The sequence below is a fragment of the Ictalurus furcatus genome, chromosome 4, assembly GCF_023375685.1.
Source record: "Ictalurus furcatus strain D&B chromosome 4, Billie_1.0, whole genome shotgun sequence".
Classification (NCBI taxonomy): Eukaryota; Metazoa; Chordata; class Actinopteri; order Siluriformes; family Ictaluridae; genus Ictalurus; species Ictalurus furcatus.
The window spans coordinates 19,832,389-19,842,388 of NC_071258.1; the positions used below are offsets into that span (position 1 = coordinate 19,832,389).

General features: G+C 37.0%; 1 protein-coding gene across 3 annotated transcripts in view; it reads right to left on the minus strand.

Annotated features, from left to right (window-relative positions):
* The window catches only part of napab (N-ethylmaleimide-sensitive factor attachment protein, alpha b), a 57,733-nt gene that overhangs the window by 8,586 nt on the left and 39,147 nt on the right, over positions 1-10,000 (minus strand). The window lies entirely within an intron of this gene.

Here is a 10,000-nt window from a genome sequence, read left to right on the forward strand (position 1 = left end):
TGTTATGTGCGTTACCACCCTGAAGTGATTTTCATATTTCATAACAGAAGATCTTAAGTGTTATTCTTATACCACAGCAATTTGCCAATGATTTTTTTTTTTTATTAAAGTGCACCTATTAAGCTTTTTCAGATATTACCTTTCATGTAGTCTGTTATATAGCTGTTTGTGAACGTAAAAAGTCTGCAAAGTTTCAAAAATCAAAGTAATTCCAGACTTACTTGTACAAACCTACCTAGGTTTGTAACAAAATACCCCGCCTTTGGTCTTCATTGGCTGCTCGTGAACAACGTGTACTTTGACCCACCCTTAAACATTACAGGTGAGGTTGCATCCTGAAAGAGTTAAGTTCATGTCTAGAAAACATTGTTTTCTGCAAAACAAACTTTGCCAGGACTCCCAAAGGATGAGGATGTAAAGCGTCAGTGGTTAGAATTAATTTTAAAACGAAGTGTTCCAAATGCGTAGTTTTGTGTTGTATATGTGTACAGCAGTGCACAGCTGTTAGCGGTTAGCCTCTGCTAACATTATTGCCAAAGTATATATAAATGTACCACTGAGAAAGATCCTGTACTCATCATGTTTGCGATGGTGGTTTGGGATGCAGCACTGTCAGACTCAGGCTCAAATTATGATGGGCTTTTCCTTTCCAACATGAGCTGTAAGCAGTTGACCAATCACAACAGACTGGGACATCTGACAAATCAGAGCAGAGTAGGCTCATTTAAAGGAGGAGTTTGTAGTGAACAGATCCTTGTATGAGTCATTTGTGACCCTGAGAAAAAGAGGTGCAATGTAATGTAAATTATGAGAAAGTTTTTTTTTTTTTTTTTTAACCTTAGACACATGTAAATCTATTGTATGAGACCTCTAAAACAAAATTAGGCATGTTTAAAAAGCATAATAGATGCACTTTAATCAACAACACATTGCACATTTTAAAAAGTTAATATTTAATGTTGTGGAACATCTAAGAGATAAGTTAGTTCCTGTTCTCAAAATATAAACCTCTACGTACAACTGCTACTACAGAAACAACATCATCTTAAAACAAGTGACTTTAACTGCAGCATGGTTGTTGGTGCCAGAAGGGCTGATTTTAATATTTCAGAAACTGCTGATCTCCTGGGATTTTCACACTCACACACGCACGTCTCTAGAGTTTACACAGAATGTTGTGAAAACAAAAAAACACTGAGTGAGTGGCAGCTCTGTGGGTGGAAACGTCTTGTTGACAAGAGTGGTCAGAGGAAAATGGCCAGATTGGTTCAAGCTGCCAGGAAGGATATAGTTTTCACAGGCAAAACCCAGGCCAAACCCAAGAGTAGGCATTCAGAGATATTAATTGTTTAAACAATCAATATAACGGGGTACACCTAGACAATAAGAAACAAGTGTCAGTCACATTTTCCAATATTTTCAATCACTTAAAAAGTGGGTGGTTTTAGAAAAAAAGATTGTTTGTTGTTTAACGCATCTAGATGCAGATGTCAGGAAAAGAAAGCTGAACTTGTGATCATCTCTTATGCATCTTTTGATCTCAAACCCAAATTGTTTTCAGTATATAGCAGTTGGTCTTGCCTTTCCAATACTTTTGTATGTTTGTACACATACGTATGTACTACCCCTGGGAAAAATTATGGAATCACCACACTTGGAGGATGTTCACCTGGCTTTTTTATTTTTTATTTTAACTTAACAAAAACAAAATCACAGATATGAACCAAAACAATTATTGTTTAATAGCTGAACATTCTAGCTTCATATAACATACCTCAAACTAATTTAATGAAATTATTTTAATTAAATAGTATATTTTTTTCCAAAATCAAGTAGGAAAAAAATTATGGAATCAACTTGTAATTTGCATTTCTAGAACAAATACCGGCACAAATCTAAAAAATGCAAATTAGTCTGCAATTAAAAGGAGAGTGCTTACACCCCATAACAAGCTATTGGACTTGGCTAATTGAAAGGAAACATGGCCCCAACAAGAGAGTTTTCAATTGAAACAATGGAAAGGATTATAAAACTCCTTCAAGAAGGAAATCTGGCACGGGGTGTGGCAAAATATGTTAGTTGTTCCCAGTCAGTGATGAATCATGAATCTGCTTTGCCAAGGAGATGATGCTGGAACTTTCGTCTAGTGCTGATTTAATGAAACATATAAAGATGACTGCCTAAAGAAAGCAATCAAATTTCCCAAGTCATTTTTGATCTGGGGTTTCATGTCAGGTAAAGGACCAGGGGAGATCTCAACAGTCAATACACAGGTGTTTGTTGAAATTTTGAACACTTTTCTCATTCTGTCAATAGAAAATAGGTTTGGTGGTGATGAATTCATTTTTCAGGATGATAATGCATCTTGCCACAGAGCAAAAAGTGTTAAAGCTTTTCTTCAGGAAAGGCATATCAACTCAATGACCTGTCCAGCAAACAGTCCGGATCTCAATCTGATTAAAATTTATGGTGGAAATTTAAAAATTGGTCCATGACAAAGCTCCAACCTGCAAAGCTGATCTGTCAACCGCTATTCGAGAAAGTTGGAACCAGCTTGATTTAGAATACTGTTTTTCCATTAGTAAAGTACATGCATCAAAGAAAAAAAGCCCAAGGAGCAGCAACATAGTACTAATTGTGATTTTTTTTTTTTTTTGATGATTCCATAATTTTTCTCAACATTGAGTGATTCCATAATTTTTTTACTCTACTTGATTTGGAAAAAAATAGGCCATTAATTAAAATAAATTCATTTAAATTTTTTTGAGATAAGTTTTACAAAACCAGAATGTTCAGCTATTAAACAAAAAATGTTTTGTGTCATATCTGTGATTTGTTTATTTGCTCAGATGTTTAAATAAATTAATTAATTAATAAAAAGCTGTGTGAGCATCCACTGTGTGTGGTGATTCCATAATTTTTGCCAGGGGTTGTACAGATGCATGTACAGGTCCATAAGTACTTGGACAATGAGAATTTTTGGATATTTGCCTCTGTACAGTACACCATCAAAATGGATTTAAAATGAAACAATCAATATGTGATTGTAGTGTAAACTTTCAGCTTTAATTCAAGGGGTTTAACAAAAATATTGCATTAACCATCCAGGCATTACAGCCAGTCCCGCCATTTTCACAGGCTTAAAAGTAATTGGACAACTGACTGATTTCATGGCCAGGTGTGGCCTGTTTCCTTGTTATTTCATGACAAATTAAGGAGATAAAAGGTCCCGAGTTGATTCCAAAAGCCCTATTCGGGACATATGGCTGTAAAGTAGTTGTTACTGCAGATGTCTGTGATATTTATCATCAATTCACATGGGATAAGCGATTTCTGTGGAAACTGCCTGGATGGCAGTGTCTTTTACATGCTGATGACCCATCAAAGCAGCCCCATGCATCATGTGTAACATGGTGCTGCACCTCAGTGTCTGATAACATCATGGCACCGACAAAGCAAAAGAAACTTTGTTTAACTTCACTTTGAGGAGAACGACGCTATCAAATGCTGTTTGAACAAATGGTACATAATTCCATTTGGGAGGAGATTTTTCAGGAAGTTTGCGATAAACGTTCCTCTGTCAAAGAGGCAAAAGAAAAAAGAAAATAAAGAGTGCATGAGCCTGGGATTAGTTTACCCTGGGGCTATTTTTACAGGCCGTTTTACAGAAGGTAAAAGACGGCACGGGAACTCATAGTCCAGAAAAATAACTGACATGACCAGTTCACATGGAATTAAAATTACAGAGAAGCTCTGGTAAATATTACATTACCCCACTTCCCCATTTAAAACTAGTTTTTTCCGAATAATTTGGCAGCTGTTCACTGGGAACTCTCAATATGCAGTCCAAGCAGATGTCAATGCCAATGTCCAAAGGAGGCCATCATTAGGCTGCAAAAACAAAGCAGACCTACAAAAGAGATAGCAGAAACTTTAGGAGAGGCCAAATCAAAAATTTGGTACATTCTAAAAAGGAATGCACTGGCAAGCTCAGCAACACCAAAAGGCCTGGAAGGCCATGGAAGACAACTAAAGTGGATGATCGCAAAATTCTTTCCTTGGTGAAGAAAAACCCCTTCACAAGTCAAAAACTCTCTGGAAGAGGTACGCGTATCATTGTCAAAGTCTACAATCAAGAGACGCCTTCATGAATATAAATACAGAGGGTTTACCTCAAGATGCAAACCACTGGTAGCACTCAAGAACAAAAAGTCCAGATTAGACTTTGCTTTAAAAAATTAATAAATAAATAAATAAATAAATAAATAAATAAAGCCTGCACAGTTCTGATACAAGATTAACTTGTACCCGAATGAAGAGAAGAGTATGGAGAACAAGCAAAAACAAGCAGCAACTGAAGGCAGCTGCAATAAAGACCTGGCAAAGGATCTCAAGGGAGGCATTTGATGATGTCCATTTGTTCCAGACTGCAGGCAGTCATTGATTGCAAAAGATTTGTATCAAAGTATAAAAAAATAATACTAATACTTATGATATTGTTAGTTTGTCTAATTACATTTGAGCCTGTGAAAACAGAGGGACTGCATAAAAAATGATTAATTCCTAGATGGTTAATAAAATATTTTAATGAAATATAAGCCCTTGAATTAAAGCTGAAAGTCTACACTTCATTTAAAATCCATTGTGGTGGTGTAGAGGCAAAATTCCAAAAAAACTGTCTCACTGTCTCTGAATCCACTGTACATACACTTAGGTCTGCCAGTATATACTGGCGGACCTAACTGTATGTACAGTGGATTCAGAGAGTATTCAGACCCCTTTACCCCTTTGAATGTATAAAACCAAAAAGTTATACTCATCAAGATACATTTAATCACCTATAATGGTGAAGTGAAAGCATGTTTTTAGACTTTTTCAAAAATTAATTAAAAAAATCAAAAACTGAAATCACTTATTCATTAAAGTATTCAGACTATATTCAATACTTTGTAGAAGCCCATTTGGCAGCACATACAACTACATGTCTTCTTGGATATCTCTACAAGCTTCGCTGACCTGCATTTGGGCAGTTTATCCCATTATTTAAGGCAGATCCATCAGACTGAATGGTGAGCATCTGTGGACTGCCATCTTTAGGTCTCTCCGCAGATGTTCGATGGGGTTTAAGTCTGGGCTTTGGCTGGGCTACACAAGGACAATCAGAGCCTTCCCTGAAAGCCACCCAAGTGTTGTTTGGATGTATGCTTAGGGTCATTGTCATGTTGAAATTCTGTCACCCCAGTCCGAGTTTGCTTGTGCTCTGGAGGAGGTTTTCTTCAAGGTTATTCCTGCATTTGGCTGCATTAAACTATCCCTCAGTTGTTACTAGTGTCCCTGTCCCTGCCACTTAGAAGCATCCTCATAGCATAATGCTTCCACCACCATGTTTCACCATAGGGATGTTATTAGTCAGGTGATGGAGTGCTCATTTTTCCACCAGATGCTGTGTTTGCTGTTCTGCCCAAAGAGTTCAATTTACGTGTCACCAGACCAGAGAATCTTTTCCCACATGTTGCCAGAGTCCTTTACATGCAGTTTAGCAAACTCTTTTACTCAACAGTGGTTTCCTTCTTGCACCTCTGCAATGAAGACCTCAATTATGGCATGCTGCAGAGAGAGTGTTGTCTGCCCGACAGGTTCTCCCATCTCAGCACAGGACATTTGGTGCGACTCTTGGGTTCTTTATTACCTCCCTGACCAAGGCACTTCTTTCCCAGATGCCCACTTTGGCCAGACAGCCAAGTCTAGGAAGATTCAAGGCTGAACCAAGCTTCTTCCATTTCAAAATTACTGAGGCCGTTGTGGTTCTGGGAACACTCAAAACCTTAGAAAATCTTTTATATCCTTGCCCTGATCTATGCCTTGCATAGATTGTTTGATTGTTTGAGGAACAGTTTGATTGTGGAGATCCACAGACAGTTGCTTGGACTTAATGGCTTGGCTTTGGACCCGACAATGGGCCCTTACAGACCCTGGTGAGTACCTTTGCAAACTATGGTAAAATGACTTTTACATCATAGAGTCAGTACAAAATCATTTTAGATTTCCAAACATTAGTTTTTCAGCACAAAATTAAATGTTACAGAAAAATGTGTGTACATCAGTAAAGAAAGCAGCATATCACGCAAGAGACCACATTTCAGCCAAAAAATAATAATGAACGCTGCTGGGTTTTGCTGCAAATATAAGAAGCAAGTGTGATAGTCAGTCTCCAGAAGCACTGTGGCTGGTTCTGCAATATGTGCAGTAAACCACACTAGCTAATTTCCTTATAAAACTGCACCAATTATTCCTGAGACTACAATTTTTTTTAAAGTGTCATCACACCAAATATTGTCTTTTATTCATTTATTACTGTTTACTGCTCAAAATAGTATTTGTTTAATGTAGAAACATTTCATTTCATTATTTTTGAAGGCATTTTTGCTCTACAGCATTTCTTTGCATGTGCCCAAGACTTTTGTACAGTACAGTATATATACAGTCATGTGAAAAAATAAGTAAACCCCATGGAAACTGTTTTCTGGACATATTTCGACAAGCAAACATTTGATCCTCTTTGAAACTATTAATAAAGGTTGATGAACTATCAATTGACATAAAATTGACATTCTTTAGTAATTTTCACAATTTAAATTAACAACAACAACAACAAAAAAAAGAGATCAGTCCCATGGAAAAAGTAAGTACACCTCTATATTTATCATACCTTAAAATCCATAAAATTAGAGTCAGGTGTTCAAGATTGAGTGCCAGTGATTAGAACCTGTACAGGTGGGAGTACAGGTGGAACCTGTCTTATTTATACACCTCTCATATCTAGTGTCTGGTTTTCCCTTTGTTATTGAGGTGTGTGGTGTTATCATGCCAAGAGCTAAAGAGTTCTGCAAGGCCTTGTGGATGCCTCAGAGTCTGGCAAGGGATTTAAAAAGATCTCCAAATTATTTAAAATACATCATTCCACTGTAACTAAAATCATCTAAAAGGTGGTGCAGATTTTGTCCAGGACTCTCCACCCCAGCAAATTTAGCTCAAGAGCAGACCGCCTGATGCAAAAATAAGTCTCCAAGAACCCCAAAATTTAATCATAGGATCTGTTAGTAAGTCTTGAACTGTTGGTGTCAAAGTGCATGCATCTACAATCAGAAAGAGACTGAACAAATTTGACGTGCAGGTGTGCCAGGAAAAAGTCTTTGCTGTCTAAAAAGAACATTCGAGCAAGACTACAGTTTGACAATAAGCATACAGGCAAAGAGCAGGCCTTTTGAAATAATGTGCTCTGGACAGACGAATGAACGATTTGTACAGTACACCATCAGAATGGATTTAAAATGAAACAATCAATATGTGAATGTAGTGTAAACTTTCAGCTTTAATTCAAGGGGTTTAACAAAAATATTACATTAACCATTCAGGCATTACAGCCAGTCCCTCCAGTTTCACAGGCTTAAAAGTAATTGGACAACTGACTGATTTCATGGCCAGGTGTGACCTGTTTCCTCGTGATTTCGTGACAAATTAAGCCAAGTTCTTTGGCCACAATAACAGCAAACATGCTTTTCAGGAGAAGCACCTCATGCCTACTGTGAAGCACAGTGGTAGAAATGTTATGGTTTGGGGTTGCTTCACTCTCTCAAGGACTGGACAGCTTGCATTCATTGATTCAATTATGAATTCTGAATCATAGCAAAAGATTGCTTGAAGATAATGTGATGCCATCTGTCCAAAAGTTGAACCGAAAGTGGACTTTTCAACAGGATAATGATCCTAAGCACACTAGAAAATCCGGATTTGAAACCCATCGAAATGTTGTAGGGGGATTTGAAACTGGCAGTACATGCAAGAAAACCCTCAAACATCTTGCAACTGAAAGAATATTGCATGGAAGAGTGGTAAAAATTCCATCAAGACGATGTCGGAGACTGGTGGACAATTATGCAAAATGCCTACAAGAAGTTATTTCTGCTAAAGGAGGCAATACTAGCTTCTAAGACCACGAGGGTACTTACTTTTTCCACAGAAGAATATAAAAAATTTATATTGATATTTCTGTTGACTAAATGATTGAAAAAGCTATTTTTCCTTGTGGTTTTCTTAAAATATATCAACTTTATTAAAAGGCACTGTTTCAAAGATGATCAAATGTTTGCTTGTCCAAATATGTCAAAAAAGCCAACAATTTCCATGGGGTATACCTTCACAACTTCTGACCAATCAGATTCGAGAATTCAACCAAATGGTGGTACTAATTATTTTTTAATGTATATCAAATTTAGCTCACATATCTGGAGGTGGAACTGCACACACACTGCTGCCTTCTCTGTGTTTGTCAAAAACCTTGTCGCCAGTCAACAAACAAGTGTTTGTTTGGCAGTAACCTTTATTTATTTAACAAGGATAAAACATTTGGAAATAAAATCTCTTTTACAAGAATGACCTGGCCAAGAAGGTAACAAAATTACAGCAACTATTAAAACACACAGCAACACTTAAAACAGTTAGAAAAACCTGCCCCTGCCCAGGTAGGGGAAATAAGAAAACAAGGTGTTTCATCTTCTCATTCAAATCGAGAGGGTTACAGACCCATGTTTTAGGTGTTTATGCTCAGTGGTTTTGAGCAGTCAGATTCTTTGAAATGCTGGCTACAGATGTATGTGCTACCTCTTAAAATGCTCATCCTGGCGTACAGCACAAATTTCTTTCTCTCACAAGTACAGTGGTGGGAAATGAGAGAATGCTTTAATAATTATCTGTGGACTTTGGGATAATGCAGTGATTGAGAGTAGGGTTGGCGATATTGCCAACCCTACTCTCACTAACTAAAATCGCACTAACAAAAAAAAAAGTGTGATTTTTTTCAACTTTATGAACGATTGTTGATTACGTTTCGTTTTTACGTAATGCATTTGAAAAATTACAATTTATTTACAAAGTGTTCCATTTATTAGAATGGACTTCAGAAAAATAGTAACGGCACCATCTATAGCAAATAGTGCCAACAATGGTTCCGATAAATAAAGGGTATTATAAAAAACATTATGTACACTATTTTACAGCTGTTACTATTTTTGCACAACTTGGTGAACCCTTTTTCTCAACAGAGTAAATAGGGACTATGTCTTTCGTGAAATCAAATGTCACTGCAACTGAGAAGTCGACTTGGGGTATTCTTCTCAAATCTGTGTTCCTTCCCCGTTTACAAAGTGATGTCAAATCAACATGGCTGCGACCATCATCAGAAATAAACAAAGTAAAACTTCTTACCTTTAAATGAGTTATACTCTATATACAAGTATTATCTTTAGATTAATCAACATACGGACATTCGTTTGTTAAATCTAAAACTCTGACTATACAGTTTGTTGTTTGAGAAAGAAAATATACATCACTCATCCAGGTTAGCTGCTTAGCCTGTTGCTAACAAAATGTGTTAACATGGGGCATCCAGTTTCCCAATTCGTCTGTCGAACATGCCCAAGACTAAAATGACGTAAAATTACCACTTAGAACAGAGGTGTCCAAACTACGGCCCACGGCCCAACTGCGGCCCGTGGTCCATTTGTAATTGGCCCACAGCAAATTCTAAAAATGTAATGGAATATGGGCCACACATGAAACTTGCACTTGCCTGTATTGTATTTCTCTGTTTTAATATTAGGTGACGCTACTGTCTTGAACAAGTCAGCTTATCCACAAAACAAGGATAATAAAAGAAAATTTTGCCGGGATTGACCAAAAATGACAGAACCAAAGAAACGTAAGATATCAAGTGAGCGCAGAAAATTCCAGACACGATGGAAAAATGAATATTTCTTCATGGATGTCAAGGGGAAGTGTGTCTGTTTGATTTTCAATTAAACTGTTGCAGTGATGAAATTTGGGTTTGGGACTAGCACAAGTAGGTATAGTATATATAAATATAGTATATATATGTACAGTGAGGGAAAAAAGTATTTGATCCCCTGCTGATTTTGTACGTTTGCCCACTGACAAAGAAATG